A 16,895-nucleotide genomic window follows, 5' to 3' on the forward strand; every position below is an offset into this window, starting at 1 on the left:
GCTAAAAGGAAAAATTCGAAGTTTAGAGAGTACACTGTAAGCTCATCAACAATATTTGGATGACCTCTTGAGGGCTTTAGAAGACAAGAATGGTCAGCATGACTGAGACATTCGCGCCTATGAGAGAGCCCTCCAAGAAAAGGATATGCATCTCGGCAGTTTAATCAATGAAATTCGTAGGGCGGCTAATTTGCGCATGTAGTACAATTGTCAGATGAAGCGGAAGTTCTCAGTTGCCAATACCCTCCAAGCCAAAGATCAAGCATATCGGAGTTCCTGGAACGTGTAAAGAAGCAAGGCGACGTGGCTAAGAAGTTTGTGTAATCGTAAAACTAATATGGCAAAACTTTTGTAATGGACTCTTTGATAAATGAAACGCCCAAGTATGGGGCCATTTGGAATCAACACCTATTTTTGCATATTTACGCATGATTAACATTCATTAATTATTCATTCATTCATTACATGCTCATATCTCCCTAATCATTCGCTAAGGTTAAAACCATCTAATCCACAGTTACCACACTACAAGTCTGGAATCACGTCACTCCTATAGGACGCGCTTAAGAGCTAGAACTATGGATGCCGAACTCAATGAAAGGATGGAAAGGATGGAAAGAACCCAAAGAGAATTGCAGAGCAACCGCCAAGTCGCAAAGAAGAGGCAAGAGATTTGATGGTGAGATCTCGAGAGGAATCGCTCGAGCAAAGAGATCAAATGACCAAAATGATGGAAATGATGATGGCCTTGGTCAAAGGAAAGGGACCTATGCAGAGCCCCGATATCGTAGAACCGCCTCAGTCAAGAGCTAATCAAGATCCACTTTATCCTCCGGGATTTACTCCACCTCATGTCCATACAATGCAAAGAGGATACCTCCAAAGAGAACCTACAAGTCAGGAACAACATCCTACTCCATCTGCTCATTTAGGACAGGGAATGTTTGTATCGAACCCTGGGGCTAATCCTTCAGATCCAATTGTTCCAGACCTAGATGATCCTGTAGAAGTAGCAAGGCTGAGAATTGATGATAATAACGCTCAGGATAAGTACAGGATCTGGAAGAGAGGATCAAGGCGAGAGAATCGTTGAAGTTTTCTCGCTTTGAGTGCCAAAGAGCTCGATTTGGTACCGATTTGGTCTTACCCCTAAAATTTAAGGCACCTGATTTCGAGAAGTATGACGGAACAAGATGTCCAAAGGCGCATCTGATCATGTTTTGTCGAAAGATGACTGGTTATGTAAACGATGATAAATTGTTGGTGCATTGCTTTCAAGATAGTTTGGTTGGCTCAGCCCTTCGATGGTATAATCAACTCAGTAGAGAGAGAATCCGATCATGGAAGGATTTGGCTTCAGCATTCTGTGAGCAATATAGGCATGTACCGGATATGATGCCTGATTGACTAACCTTACAAATGATGGAAAAGAAGCCGACAGAGACTTTTCGGCAGTATGCACAAAGATGGAGGGATATCTCGGCTCAGGTGGAGCCTCCGTTAACTAAGACAGAGATAACGGTCCTCTTCATTAATACTCTCAAAGCGTCGTTTTACGATAAATTGGTAGGAAGTGCCACAAAGGACTTCGCGGATATTGTAATATCCGGGGATCTTATTGAAAACGCCGTCAAGAGTGGGAAAATGGAAGGCCCCGAGAGTTCGAAGAGGGTAGTACCCGCAAAGAAAAAAGAGGTAGAGGCTCATATGGTTGGAACCGAGAGTCACTGTGCCCCCAATTCGTACCCTGCCTAATCACGACCTCATTATCGCCCACCTTCAAACTTCTACTTTCCTCCTCAAGGTCCTTACCATCAAGCACCTCCGTCTTACCCCGTTTATGCTATGAATAACCAAAGACCATTCACCTTGTTCCCACCAAACACCATGCCTACACAAAGTCAACCTAAAAATGATCAAAGACCAGCAAGACCCATTCCTGAAAAACCTCAATTCACCCCAATTCCTGTGCCATACGGAGAATTATACCCGAAACTGTTGGAGAAGCAATTGATATCCCACATTACATGGCACCCCAAGCCCCTTACCCGAGGTGGTATGATCCTAATGCTAGTTGTGTGTATCACGCTGGGAATCAGGGACACTCTACAGAAAATTGTGTGGCCTTTAAAAAGAGGGTTCAAGGTCTCATCGATGCTGCCATTTTACGATTTGATGGTGTTAGCAATGTGACGGGAAATCCTCTTCCTAACCATACTGGCGGGAATGTAAATGCGGTGATAGATGAAGACAATTGGCAAGCCAAATGTGATGTTAATAAAGTAAGAACACCTTTGAAGAAGGTATGGGAGATGATGATTGAAAATGGCATGCTATGTCCGTCTAGTAAGATCCTTAAAGAAGAAAGTACAAAAGACCAGAGTTTCTGTGATTTTCATGGCATTGAAGGGCATGACATCCAATCTTGCAGGGAATTTAGAAAATTACTTCAGGACATGATAGATAACAAGGAGGTCAAAGTCTTTGATAGTGTGGAAGGGGCCGATGAGGGAGAAATATGTGCCTCTGATGATCAATTGATGGCTTTCCCTTATAGTGTCGATAGACCCTTGGTGATTTATTACGAGGTAAAGAAGGAAGAAGTTAGTCGAGAAGTTAAACCAAGTTTGATAATTGAAGTACCTGCTCCTTTCCCTTATAAGGACAACAAGGCAGTGCCTTGGAATTATGATGTCAATATTATTGTACCTGAGGGTGAAAAGTCCAAGGTTGTGAGTGAAGGTGTTAGCGGAGTAGGGCATTTTACTCGTAGCGGAAGATGTTATTCTCCCGAGACGGTTGAGCCAAAGAAGAAGGTTGCTGGTCCGAGCCAAAAAGGAAAAGCACCAATGTATGAGGTTGAGGATGATGTTGAAACACAACTTGAGCGGGGAAGTTAAAAAGGTCGTGAATGAGAAGGAAGCACATGAGTTCTTAAAGTTTATTAAGCACGTGAATATAGCGTCGTAGAACAATTAAACAAGCGGTAGGCACGAATCTCGGTATTGTCTCTATTGTTGAACTGAGCCACATCGAAATGCCTTGTTAAAGTGTTAAATCAAGCTTATGTGGCGAACAATGTATCCGTGGAAAAGCTTGATAGGTGGGCAAATAATCTAAATGCGATAATTTCATCTCTTTTAGTGATGACGAAATACCGCTAAATGCTAGGGGCTCGTAAAAGCATTGCACATCACAACCAATTGCAAAGGTTACATATTACCAAATGTGCTCATCGACAATGGATCTCAGACTCAATGTTATGCCTTTGGCCACGCTTTCTAGGATGCGGTTGATATGTCTTATCCGAGGCCTTGTTATTCTACAGTAAGGGCATTTGATGGGACACGGTGAGAAGTCATGGGAAAGATCGAAATTCCTTTAAAAGTTGGGCCATGTGTATATGATATCGAGTTTCAGGTCATGGACATCACGCCTTCATACAATTGCCTCTTAGGAAGACCTTGGATCCATTCTGCTGGGGCAGTTCCTTCATCTCTCCATCAAAAAGTAAAGTTCATCATGGATAGCCGTTTGATTACTGTTGATGGTGAGGAAGACATCATCGCATCTATCTCTACTGATGCACCCTACATCGAAATAAGCGAGGATGCGGTAGAATGTTCTTTTCGCTCCTTGGAATTTATCAATGCTACATTTGTTGCTGAAAGGAATAAGATCCCTATTCCCAAACTGTCAAGGAATACCGGGATGGGAATTAAGCTGACTGTGGGAAAAGGAGCTCGAGCGAGGAAAGGTTTGGGAAAATATCAACAATGGATGGTTAGAGCTTTGAAACCAACGCACCACAAGGGCCAATACGGTTTGGGGTTCAAACCAGATATATATCAAAGAAGAAAACAATTGCAGAAAGATCGAGAGAGAAGAATCGCAAGGGCTTCATGCCAGGAATTGGGGTGGGATCCGTTAGTGTATCCTCCTTTATTAAGAACATTTACATCAGCAGGAGTGATGTACTCAGGGCAGAACAACTCGCAAGTCACATTATTGATTGAAAAGGGTCTTCAGAATATCAGCCTAAATGCTATTGACAATGAGAATGATGAAATTAAGAATGCTTCAATGATACGCCCTTGTCCTCCAGGATATGTTTTGAACAACTGGACTGCTGAGGACCTCCTTGTAGTTTTTAAGTCCCCTTCAGAGTAATGCTCAATGTTAACCCTTCATTTTGTGTGTCCTTAAACAGTAGGATTCCTTTTGTAAGAGCTTCTGTTTGCTCTTTATCATTTCAATGAACATTAATGAAGATGCATTTTGTTTTATATTGTCATATTCTTTTCATTAACTTTGCGACTACTCATTCTGTTCATATCCTTTTCTAGGCATATATCTCATATCATCTCATATCATTGTGTGTTGATTACAATACCTCAATACTCTGCTATAGCCTTTTTCCATTCACCTTTCAGGTGCTCAGATATCAATGGCATGAATAATCCCGTTATGAATCCTGAAATCAATTTTGAGAAGGTTGTTTGTTTAGGAGAATTCGAAGCTGATGAAAATGTTGAAGATTGTGTCTCGTCTCCTAACTTACTGAGAATGGTGGAACAAGAAGAGAAACAAATCCTACCCCATCAAGAATCTGTTGAGGTAGTTAACTTGGGGAACGAAGAAGAGAAACAAGAAGTGAAGATTGGGACTTCCATTTCAGAAAACACAAGGCAAGATTTAATCGCCTTGCTCCATGAATACAAGGATGTGTTTGCCTGGTCTTATCAGGATATGCCAGGATTGAACACGGATATTGTGGTCCACAAGCTCCCACTGAAACCAGAATGCAAACCCGTTCAGCAGAAATTAAGAAGGATGAGACCCGAAATGCTGTTAAAGATAAAAGAGAAAGTCAAGAAACAATTTGACGCTGGCTTCCTACAAGTCTCAAAGTATCCAGAATGGGTAGCTAATATAGTCCCAGTGCCGAAGAAGGATGGCAAGGTGTGAATGTGCGTGGATTATCGTGATCTAAATCAAGCAAGCCCTAAGGATAACTTTCCTTTACCGCATATCGACACTTTGGTGGATAATACGGTAAAGCATTCTCTGTTTTCTTTCATGGATGGTTTCTTAGGATATAATCAGATAAAGATGGGTCCCGAAGACATGGAGAAAACTACATTCATAACAATGTGGGGAACCTTCTGCTACAAGGTAATGCCGTTCGGATTAAAGAATGCTGGGGCAACATATCAGAGAGCCATGGTGACGTTATTCCATGATATGATGCACAAAGAAATAGAAGTTTATGTCGATGATATGATTTCCAAATCTCGGGAAGAAAGAGAGCATGTTGGGAGTCTTAGGAAGCTGTTTGAAAGATTAAGAAAGTTCCAGTTGAAGCTTAACCCGGCCAAATGTACATTTGGGGCTACCTTAGGAAAACTGCTAGGTTTCATTGTTAGTGAAAGAGGTATTGAGGTTGACCCAGATAAGATAAAAGCTATACAAGAATTGCCTCCCCCGCGTATATAAAAGGAAGTCAGAGGTTTTTTAGGAAGGTTGAATTACATTGCTCGATTCATTGCTCAACTTACCAATCAGTGTGACCCAATTTTTCGACTCCTTCGAAAACGTAATCCGGGAGAATGGAACGAGGAGTGCCAAGTGGCCTTCGACAAGATAAAACAGTATCTATCTAATCCTCCTGTGCTAGTACCGCCGACCCCTGGAAAACCCTTAATATTGTACCTGACCGTGTTTGAGAACTCAATGGGTTGCGTACTGGGGGAACATGATGAGTCAGGGAGAAGAGAAAAGGCAATTTACTACCTCAGCAAGAAGTTCACAGAATATGAGGCAAAATACCCTTCAATTGAGAAGTTTTGTTGTGCATTGATTTGGACGGTTCGAAGGCTCAGACAATACATGTTGTATCACACGACATGGTTAATTTCAAAACTGGACCCAATAAAGTACATGATGGAGTCACCTGCACTCTCAGGGAGAATGGCCCGATGGCAGATCCTATTGACTGAGTATGACATTGTATATGTGAGCCAAAAGTCGATAAAAGGAAGCGCAATAGCTGACTTCTTGGCAAGTCGTGCAATGGAGGAATACGAGCCTTTGAGATTTGAGTTCCCAAATGAAGATTTGATGTGCATTTCAGAAAAAGAGGGCGAGTCATCAAAAGGAAAGTCATGGAAGATGAGCTTTGATGGTGCATCAAATGCATCGGGGCATGGGATAGGAGTAGTCTTAGTATCACCTGAAGGGGACCATTACCCACTTACTGCCAGATTGAATTTCTTCTGTACAAATAATATAGCGGAATATGAAGCTTGCATCATGGGACTTCGTGCAGCTATCAAGAGGAAAATCAAAATCTTAGAGGTACACGGGGACTCAGCACTAGTCATTTACCAAGTTCGTGGAGATTGGGAAGTAAGAGATTCAAAATTAGTCAAATATCGCGATCTCGTCGCAGAGCTAATCAAGGAATTCTATGAAGTGACTTTTAACTACTTTCCACGGGAAGAGAATCAATTGGCTGATGCCCTAGCCACCTTGGCTTCGATGTTTAAAGCAAACAGAGAAAATGAAATAATGCCTATCCAAATGAGCATATATGAGACCCCCGCACACTGCTTTAGTATTGAGGAGGAGTCAGATGGACGACCATGGTTCCATGATATCTTGAAGTATATCAAGAATCAAAGGTACCCCGAGCAAGCAAACGAGAATGACAAAAGAACAATCAGGAGAATGGCGATTGGATTTGTTCTTGACGGGGATATTCTATACAAAAGGGGAAAAGATCAAGTGCTCCTGAGGTGTGTGGACGCTGTTGAAGCTAGAAAGATACTTGAAGAGGTTCATGAAGGAATTTGTGGAACACATGCCAGTGGTTTCACCATGGCCAGGCAGATTATGAGACTTGGTTTTTATTGGCTGACGATGGAAAGGGATTGCATTGGTTACGCACGAAAGTGCCACAAATGTCAAATTTATGGCGACAAAATTCATGCAGCTCCGTCGCCCCTTCATGTCATGACTTCTCCGTGGCCTTTTTCTATGTGGGGCATGGATGTTATAGGGCCAATTTCCCCGAAAGCTTCCAATGGGCATCGATTCATCTTTGTGGTTATAGACTACTTCACAAAATGGGTAGAAGCCACTTCATTTGCTAATGTGACAAAGACTGCAGTCTGTAGGTTCTTAAAAAAGGAGATTATATGTCGATATGGTCTGCCTGAAAGAATCATTTCAGATAATGCTTTAAATTTGAACAACAAGATGATGAAAGAAGTATGTGAGCAATTCCAGATAAAACATCATAATTCTTCGCCCTATCGCCCAAAGATGAACGGAGCAGTAGAAGCCGCTAATAAGAACATTAAGAGGATTATTAGGAAGATGACTGAGACATATAAAGACTGGCACGAAAAGCTACCATTCGCCTTGTACGCATATCGCACCTCGGTACGGACGTCTACGGGGGCAACTCCTTTTTCTCTGGTCTACGGGATGGAAGCGTTCTGCCTATCGAAGTAGAGATCCCATCCCTGCGCGTCTTAATGGAGACAAGATTAGAAGAATCAGAGTGGGTTCGAGCTCGATATGATTAGCTAAACCTTATTGAAGGGAAACGCTTGAAGGCAATTTGTCATGGACAGATGTATCAGAAAAGAATGATCACGACTCATGATAAAAAGATGCGGCCAAGAGAATTTCGTGAAGGGGAGCTTGTTTTAAGAAAGATCCTCACGATACAAAAGGACTTTCGAGGAAAATGGTCACCAAATTGGGAAGGGCCATACGTTGTAAAAAAGGCATTCTCAGGAGGGGCTCTGATTCTCACTGAGATGGACGGGAAAGAATTACCTAATCCAGTGAACTCAGATGCTGTGAAGAAATATTATGCTTAAAAAAAACAAACAAAAAAAATAGAAAAAAAACAAAAAAACAGAAAAAAACAGACAAAACAAAAAAAGAAGAAAAAATCAAGATGAAAACCCGAAAAGGGCGTCTTGATAAACAAAAAAAAAAGATTAGGATGAAAACCCGAAAGGGCGTCCTAATGAAGTGGGCTCGGGCTTGAAGAAGCCAATTGGCTTGAACGGGGAGTCGAATGGCGGGGTTACAATATTTGAAGCATTCTCAGAAGCTCAAAATCTTCTACACAAGAAGCCGTGCTCGAAAAGATCCAGGATGAAGAAACGTGGAAAGTTTATGCATTGGATATCTAGAGCATTTCTGGCCATTGAACTCGCTTTCTTTTCTTTATGACAATTTATTTGTTAAACTTTCCTTGTCAATTTTTTGTTTGTTGCTTTTGAAAAAAATGAAATGAATGTGAGATATTTCTTTCATGCCTACTTTGCCTTTTTATGCATCTCATGATTTATTCATTTAAATGATAAATAGTAAGATGACATACTCTAAACAAAAGGAATGTTGAGCATTACCTGGATGAGAATTTGATAAATACAAGGGCCCCAAAGCAGGAACAATGTTCAGCAGGGGGCAAGAGAGTGATATACGAAGAAATGTGGATTACTTGCAAACCTTGAAGATGAGTACAAAACTTGAGAGAAAGTCGTGAATGGAGGCAATGAATGCGGACCCTCACAAAAATCAAAAGTGGGGCACGTGACAAACAGCCCACGGTGCATTGCATGATCATGTAGACACAAAAGCATTTAGGACAAACATGTGCATATCGTAATAACATCATACATGACATATACAGGTATACCAGTAGAGCAAGGAATACTAGGAGAAAGCTGCACAGAATCAATGAGGAAGAAGGCTTTTAGTTTCACCTGATGTTTTTTTTGAAACCCTATTCTTTCAAGAAATATTTTTTTAAAAAAAATCTGTTTTTTTCAAAAAATCAACTCATAATACAGAGGTGAGTTGAGCCTCGGGTCACGCTGAGGTATTTTTTAATTTCGCTTTTTCAAAATCAACTCATAATACTGAGGTGAGTTGAGCCTCGGGTCACGCCTGAGGTATTTTAAATTTCGCTTTTTAAAAATCAACTCATAATCAGAGGTGAGTTGAGCCTCGGGTCACTCGAGGTATTTTAAATTTCGCTTTTTCAAAAATCAACTCATAATACAGAGGTGAGTTGAGCCTCGGGTCACTGAGGTATTTTTAAATTTCTTTTTTTCAAAAATCAACTCATAATCTGAGATGTGAGTTGAGCCTCGGGTCACGCTTAGGTATTTTTTAAATTTCGCTTTTTTCAAATATCAACTCATAATACAGAGGTGAGTTGAGCCTCAGGTCACTGAGGTATTTTTTAAATTTCGCTTTTTCAAAAATCAACTCATAATCTGAGGTGAGTTGAGCCTCGTCACTGTTGAGGTATTTTTAAATTTCTATTTTTTCAAAAATCAACTCATAATCTGAGGTGAGTTGAGCCTCGGGTCACGCTGAGGTATTTTAAATTTCGCTTTTTTCAAAAATCAACTCATAATACAGAGGTGAGTTGAGCCTCGGGTCACGTTGAGGTATTTTAAATTTTGCTTTTTCAAAAATCAACTCATAGTACAGAGGTGAGTTGAGCCTCGGGTCCTGTTGAGGTATTTTTAAATTTCTACTTTTTTCAAAAATCAACTCATAATCTGAGGTGAGTTGAGCCTCGGGTCACTGTTGAGGTATTTTTTAAATTTCAACTTTTTCAAAAAATCAACTCATAATCTGAGATGTGAGTTGAGCCTCGGGTCACACTGAGGTATTTTTTAATTTCTTTTTTCAAAAATCAACTCATAATCTGAGGTGAGTTGAGCCTCGGGTCACGCTGAGGTATTTTTTAAATTTCTGCTTTTTCAAAAAATCAACTCATAATACAGAGGTGAGTTGAGCCTCGGGTCACGCTGAGGTATTTTTTTTAATTTCTACTTTTTTCAAAAAATCAACTCATAATACAGAGGTGAGTTGAGCCTCGGGTCATGCCGAGGTATTTCTTTTAAATTTCCGTTTTTCAAAAAATTAACTCATAATACAGAGGTGAGTTGAGCCTCGGGTCATGCCGAGGTATTTCTTTTAAATTTTCGTTTTTCAAAAATCAACTCATAATCTGAGTGAGTTGAGCCTCGGGTCATGCCGAGGTATTTCTTTTAAATTTCCGTTTTTCAAAAATCAACTCATAATCTGAGGTGAGTTGAGCCTCGGGTCATGCCGAGGTATTTCTTTTAAATTTTCGTTTTTCAAAAATCAACTCATAATACAGAGGTGAGTTGAGCCTCGGGTCATGCCGAGGTATTTCTTTTAAATTTCCGTTTTTCAAAAATCAACTCATAATACAGAGGTGAGTTGAGCCTCAGACCATGCCGAGGTATTTCTTTTAAATTTATGTTTTTTGAAAAATCAACTCATATTGCGAGAGGTGAGTCGAGCCTCGGGGCACATGTCGGGGTATTTTTGATTTTTGTTTTTCGAAGATCAAATCATAATCCAAGAGGTGAGTTGAGTCTCGGGTCGCACGCCGAGCTGTTCTCGATTTCTGCTTTTCAAATAAAGAGGAAAATTTTGGATGGTCAAACAAAATTCAGTGCTTTTTAGTCTTTGCTCTATCCCTGTTTCACAGCTATGAGCAAAGAGGGGCAGCTGTAATCACTGAATTTTACCCGGGTTAAATTTTGGGTCGGGTCGATCTCGTATGGGCCCAATGATCGGGCCCATTAGGATTTAATTTTAGAATTGTTTTAGCCCATTTTTAATGTTTGCTTTAAATATTAATAAAATAGTCATAATAAAATTTTGAAAAAATAAAAAATACAAAAAATAAAAATTACATTTTGACCCTTCTACTTTTTAAAATTTACATTTTGACCCCAAAATTTTCTTTAAATTACACTTTGACCCCTAATATTTCGTAAATTACAGCCAGGCCCCTAAACTTTCCAGAAATTACATTTTTGCCTTATATTTTCCTAGAATCGCATTTTTGCCCCAGAAATTTTGCACCCATTACGATTTAGTCCTTCTGGGCATGACAAGACTGCCCCCAACCAGCATTCTTGCGTGACCCGCTCGCCACGCCTGCCACCCCAATGCATGGCCTCCCTCCTCCTCTGCCACCTGAAAAGAAAGAGAAAGAAACAAAAATTGATGGATTTAAAAAGAGGAATATGAGAGAAAGAGGGGGATTTTCGGATAGGAACCCCCCCCAAAAAAAAAAGAAGCAGAGAAAACTCAAAAAAATAAAATAAAAACAGCAGTAAGTAAAAAGCCATCACCACCGCCGCACCACCACCGTCACCGTCACCACCTGAAAAGCCGCAATCAATCAAAAAGGAAAGCAAAGCAAAAAAAGTAGCAGCAAAAAAAAAAGAAAAAAAACGAAAGAACAACTTCAAAAATCCGGCCGCTCCTTCGCCACCACCGTGCTCACCGCCGCGCCCTTGCATTCCCACCCCCGTCGCACCTACACAAGCAAACAAAAAAAGAAAACAAAAAAACAGCAAGTAAAACGAGAAAGAAAACAGCAGCCCAAACAGTAAAGAAGAAAGAAAGAAGAAAAGAAAGATAGGAAAAGGAAAAAGAAATAAAAAAATAAAAAAAACAGCAGCCCATTTTTGGCAGTCCAGCAGCAGTCCACCAGCAGCAGCCCACCAGCAGTGGCCCACCCGTGCAGCTCCAATCCAGCAGCAGGCCCAGCGCAGCAGTTCAGCAGATTCGGCCCATTTCAACAGCTCCAGTCCAGCAGGTTCAGCCCAACAGCAGCAGGCCACTGCCCAACAGGCCACTGCCCAGCCCAACGCCCAGCAGCTCCAGCAAGCCACCCATACAGCAGCCCAATAGTTCCAGCAGCCCAAGCCCACTAAGGCCCAATTCAAAGCAAAAAAAAGAAAAGGCCTGTCCTTCAAGCCCACAACTTTGGGCTTTGGGTAATCTTTTTTTTAATCCATTTTAATTTATTTAATTTATTTAAATGGTATTTTATTTAAATTAGCATTTTTTAATAGTTTTTTTTAGAAATATTATTATGTTATTTTATTTGCATGTTTAAAATAAAAATATATATTTTAATGCGTAAGGCAACGAGCCGGTTTAGCATCGAGCCGTTGATTTCATCGCTATGTTGGGTGAATATTGATGGCTCGTGTTAAATACGGGACGCCCTTATAAAAATCGAAAATATTCAAAATTCCTCGTGTTTTAATAAAAATCCTCGTGTTTTATTAGAATCCCGATTAAATATTAATTTGATTTGTTTTGACACTAATTCGACGATTTCATCGCCATATCGGAGTGAATTTCATCGATTCGTGTTAAATATGGTATTATTAAAAAAAATCGTGTTTCAAAAATTTTCATGTCTTCAAAATTTCTCATGTTTCAAAATAATAATAATAAAATTTCCCGTGTTTCAAAAAAATATATTCGTGTTTCTTTTTTTCCAAAAATTTCCCATGTTTCAAAAAATATATTCGTGTTTTTTTTTTTCAAAAAAAATCTCGTGTTTCAAAATTTTCGTTTTTAAAAGAGTTTTGTGTTTCTAAAATGCTTGTATTTAAAACAAAAAATTTGTGTTTTCAAAAAAAAAAAAGAAAAAGTTGTTGTGCTTTAAAATTCTCGTGCTTTAATCGGATCACGGCTAATATTAAATTGAACTTGTATTTTGAAAATTAAGACAACGCATTTTAACGAGATACCAATTTTGGGCGTTATGAGGTGCTAATACCTTCCTCACAGAACCGACTCCGAACCCTAATTTTCTCTCGGATTTTCACGCAGACCTAAAATTACCTCTTTTTTAGGAAAATTTAAAAATAAATTTTTCTTCTAAAAAGAGAATTTATAAAAATTTAAAAATAAATTTTTCTTCTAAAAAGAGAATTTATTAGGTGTCCGATCACACCTAGAAAAAAAGATCGGTGGCGACTCCCTTTTAAATAAATTGAAACTATGCTTTTAAATTTTCAATAATCACTTCAATTAGCGTCCGTACCCAAAATTTTTAGGTCGCTACAAGGCCCACAACCTAAATTTTTTCAGAAAACTAAAAAAACCCTAGCCCTTTCGTGCTGCGCCCCACCACATCAGCATGTTCACCGCCCGAGGCATGACACGCCCCCTGCCACCATTGCACCAAAATAGTAAGGCACGACTCCCATCGTCGTCATTGACCGCCATGGGTACTTGCAAAGAGAAAACAAAAGAGGACAGAGAGCAAAAATAGTGGAAATGGCAGAAACAGCAGAAACAGCAAAAAAATAAAAAAAATAAATAGTATGTAATATATGGCTATAAAAGCCATAACAACAGATTGTATTCACAACACAAAGCAATCGAATAGAATACAAAAAAGAAGAACAACAAGTTTAACAAAAAAAGGTAGTTACTTTTTTTTATTTCGAAATATAAAAAGAAAAAAGGAAAAAAAAAACAAAAGGCTAGATTTTTTTACCTATTTTGCTGCACCACCGCCATGGGTGGTCCCCGTCGGCTTGTAATGCCGCCAAATCCCTAGGGATTTGTCTAAGGCCGCGTAGAAAAGGGAGAGAAAACAAAAAGATTTTTTATTTTTTGTCGAGTTCGATCAAGTTTTTGGGGATTTCAGTCTCAGATCTATGTTCTACATACGAAGGGCTTCAAAAGGGGAAATTTTGGGGAACTCCGGCTACCGGAGGCGGCAGTCTCTGTCGCCGATGACCGGTGGCCACGACGGAGGCCCACTGTCCCATGATCGATCAAAAAAGGGTTGTTTGATAGAAAGAAAAGGGTGAGAAAGGGATTTTTTTTTTGAAATGAGGGTAAAATAATTTTTTCTTTCTGAATTTTTTACTTATATAGGGTCATGATACGACGCTGTTTTGTGCTTTGACCTTCAGACGTCCAAAACAATGTCGTTTTGACGCGACCTGAAACCCAACTCAAATACTAGCAGGATTCGCATGTTTTCGAGACAAGGGTCTAGTTGCAGCCCTAGTCCTTCCGCTTTTTAAACGCTTTTCAATACAGTCCTATTTCTGTCTTTTTTTCTTTTTTAAATTTATACCGTTTAATTCTACATTTTTTTTTATTTTGATCCCTCTAGAAAATGGTGCGCATAATATGGTTAGGAATATTTTCCCATTCGACCCCTGTTCTTTTTCGCGTGTTATATTTTAGTCCTTTATTTTGCTTTATTCATTTATTTATTTTATATAATTCATTAGTTAAATTTCAATTTAATCACCATTTATTTAATCTCACATCTTTAATTGTTTTTTAGCATTTAAAATTTATGTTGTTTATATCTTCTTCTTCTTCTTTGCATTTTTAGATGGTTATTACATTTCTTATTTATTTATTTATTTTGGTATTATGATAGTGATATGACTATTGTCATTAGTATTATGAATTAATGTTCTTATTATTATAATTACATTATTATTATATTTATTTATTTATTATTTATCATTCTAATATAGATGTTCTATCCATATGGCTATTTTATATTATTTCGCTATCACTATATCATGCATTATTTTTAAATATATTTGTATGTTTTCATACTATGCCCAAATAAGTTAAATACACATTGCTTTGAATGTTACATTTGTTTTTACTCGATGCATAAAATTTTAAAACCAAGGCAATGTTACGTATTTGGAAATTAGAAGTTGTTCACTAACTTATGGGGTTCGACTTTTCTCTTTGAACCTAGATGACCAAACATCCTTTTAAAACTAAAAACAGGAGATTTTCGAGAATTATAGATGTTGTGTCCTAACTTACGGGACATGACCTTTTCGTTTTGGTTACCTCGAGATAAGAAGGTCTTTTACATATGTTTTAATTTATTTAAGTGATTTTAATTAAAAATAACATTATGCAAAAAGGGATCATGTTTTAAATTCTCTTCAAGTTTTAAATTCTCGACACTAAGACATCAATTAATCAACTAGGTACCAATTCTGGGCGTTACGAGGGTGTTAATTCTTCCTCGTGCGTAACCGACTCCCGAACCTATTTCTCGAATTTTTGTAGACCAAAAATAATTTTAATAAATCTAACATTTTATAAAAACGTGAGGTGATCCGATCACACCTAATTAAAAAGGATTGGTGGTGATTCCATTTTCATTTTAAAATAAAAGGTTGATTCAAAAAAGGTTTCGACAGTGTATTTTGTAAGTATTCAAGTGAGTCACTTGATTTTCAAGCTAAATTTTTAGAGAGGAAAGCTTAGAAAGGAGTGATCTAGATTTTAGGTGATGAAAAAGTGAGGTTGCTAATTTAGTTTAGTATTAGTGCTTATAATTACTTGCTATACGATGTGTTAAGATTTAGGATCATCTCCATAGATGTAGGAAAACTGAATTACATAAGCACGTTAAATGTTGATTGTTTTTGTCTTGTTCTTCACCAGAAGCAATTGGCATTGCTCTTATACACTACTTCCGACACTGATCACTTTACTTGCAAATAATTAGTTCTTTCATCATGCTCTTTTGCAAAAGCCATATCGTTTAATGGTGACCTGGGTCTCAAGGTGGAAAACCTTAGAAATTGTGATGTAAGGGAGCTAATTCTTCAATATATCTTAGCTCCTGATAGAAGGGATGAACCTTTTCAAACTATGGTTCTCCATATCATTGCTACATTTTGAAGCATTTAGAAACAAATTAAGAAATGGTGTTTGCTTTGGAAATAGATCAGCTGAACCTATTGCTACAATCTTAATGGCTAAAAACACAACAACGTTTTGGAAAGGTTGCTTCTCTCTTGAGCCAGTGAAGATTTCAAAGCATTCTATCATTGATTCTATACAATCTCCTGGAATATGGTGTTTCATTAATGATAGTCAAACTCAACAAAGTGATCTTACAATACTGCAGTACACTGGAATACCATAATGCAACTTGCTCCAAGCTTCACGTGGTAAGAGAAGCTCTTCTTGCAACATCAAAATTGAATGGCGAATTCAGGTAATTTGTAAATCTAACATTATGCATTCTCTTCTTTGCAAATCTAACATGAGGCAATTTGTAACCTTGGTTGGCCGATTCGAGATATTAAAGCACCTGGTAAAGGTTGTAGCAGTTGGGAGAATAGAGTACCTTAGTTTCAGCGAGGCCAAAAATTGGTCATGCATCTGCTGCAACTTCAAATTCAATTTGTTGATTTCTTAAATATTTTCTAGGTTGTTAAACACCTTGTTCTTATTTTTAAAAAAAATATGATAAGTTTGTGAATTTAGTCTCTATACTTTTTAAATTTTAAAATTTTAATCCTTACCCAGACGTTATCTGTTGAATCCGTTTAGTTAAGTTTTGATATTAGTCATATACTATGTGTAAAGTTGCAGATTTAGTTCATGTTTCCAATTTGACCATTGCTAGTTCTTATACTTTTTCAATTTTAAAATTTTAATCATGAAGCAAATGACTACCATTAAATCCATTAACAAATTTTTTGTGAGTAATATATGGAATAACAGTGACACATAGTATTATGTAATAACAGGACTTAATGAATTTAACCATTATTGTTTAGTCATGATTGAAATTTCAAAATTGAAAAAGTATAGAGATTAAAATGATCAAATTAAAAAATAGGGACTAAATTAGCAACTTACGTACTACAAAAACTAATGGAAGAATTTAACCTAAATAATAATAAAAGGAACTTTGATATTTCAATAACCAAAATGAAGAGAGAAAAAAGGGATAACGTGTCTAAAGCGCTAGTTCGATTAATATGTCAACCGAACTATCATTATTGAATTATTTAATTGTTAATCAATTGAAATTTATACATATTTTCTTTTTTTATAGTTCTATTAAGTTTAAAATATGACAAAAATACAATAATAATGCTCTTTTTATTTGTTTTAGTTCAAAAAGAGAAACAAAAACAACAAATAGGACAATAATTACACTAAATGAAAAATTACAAACAACACAATAGCAACAAATAACACAATGACAA

General features: G+C 37.9%; 1 long non-coding RNA gene and 1 pseudogene across 1 annotated transcript; one reads left to right on the forward strand and one right to left on the reverse strand.

Annotated features, from left to right (window-relative positions):
* The first annotated feature begins 2,027 nt into the window (after nucleotides 1-2,027).
* On the forward strand, nucleotides 2,028-4,968 carry LOC128041760 (uncharacterized; annotated as a pseudogene).
* Nucleotides 4,969-10,709: 5,741 nt separating this feature from the next.
* On the reverse strand, nucleotides 10,710-11,590 carry LOC128041889 (uncharacterized). Its single transcript, XR_008196900.1, has 2 exons — nucleotides 11,329-11,590; nucleotides 10,710-11,245 (listed from the first exon to the last, which is right to left on the reverse strand). It is a non-coding gene; the product is annotated as an uncharacterized LOC128041889 (long non-coding RNA).
* Nucleotides 11,591-16,895: the final 5,305 nt, after the last annotated feature.

This window comes from Gossypium raimondii, chromosome 6 (assembly GCF_025698545.1).
Source record: "Gossypium raimondii isolate GPD5lz chromosome 6, ASM2569854v1, whole genome shotgun sequence".
NCBI classification, from domain to species: Eukaryota; Viridiplantae; Streptophyta; class Magnoliopsida; order Malvales; family Malvaceae; genus Gossypium; species Gossypium raimondii.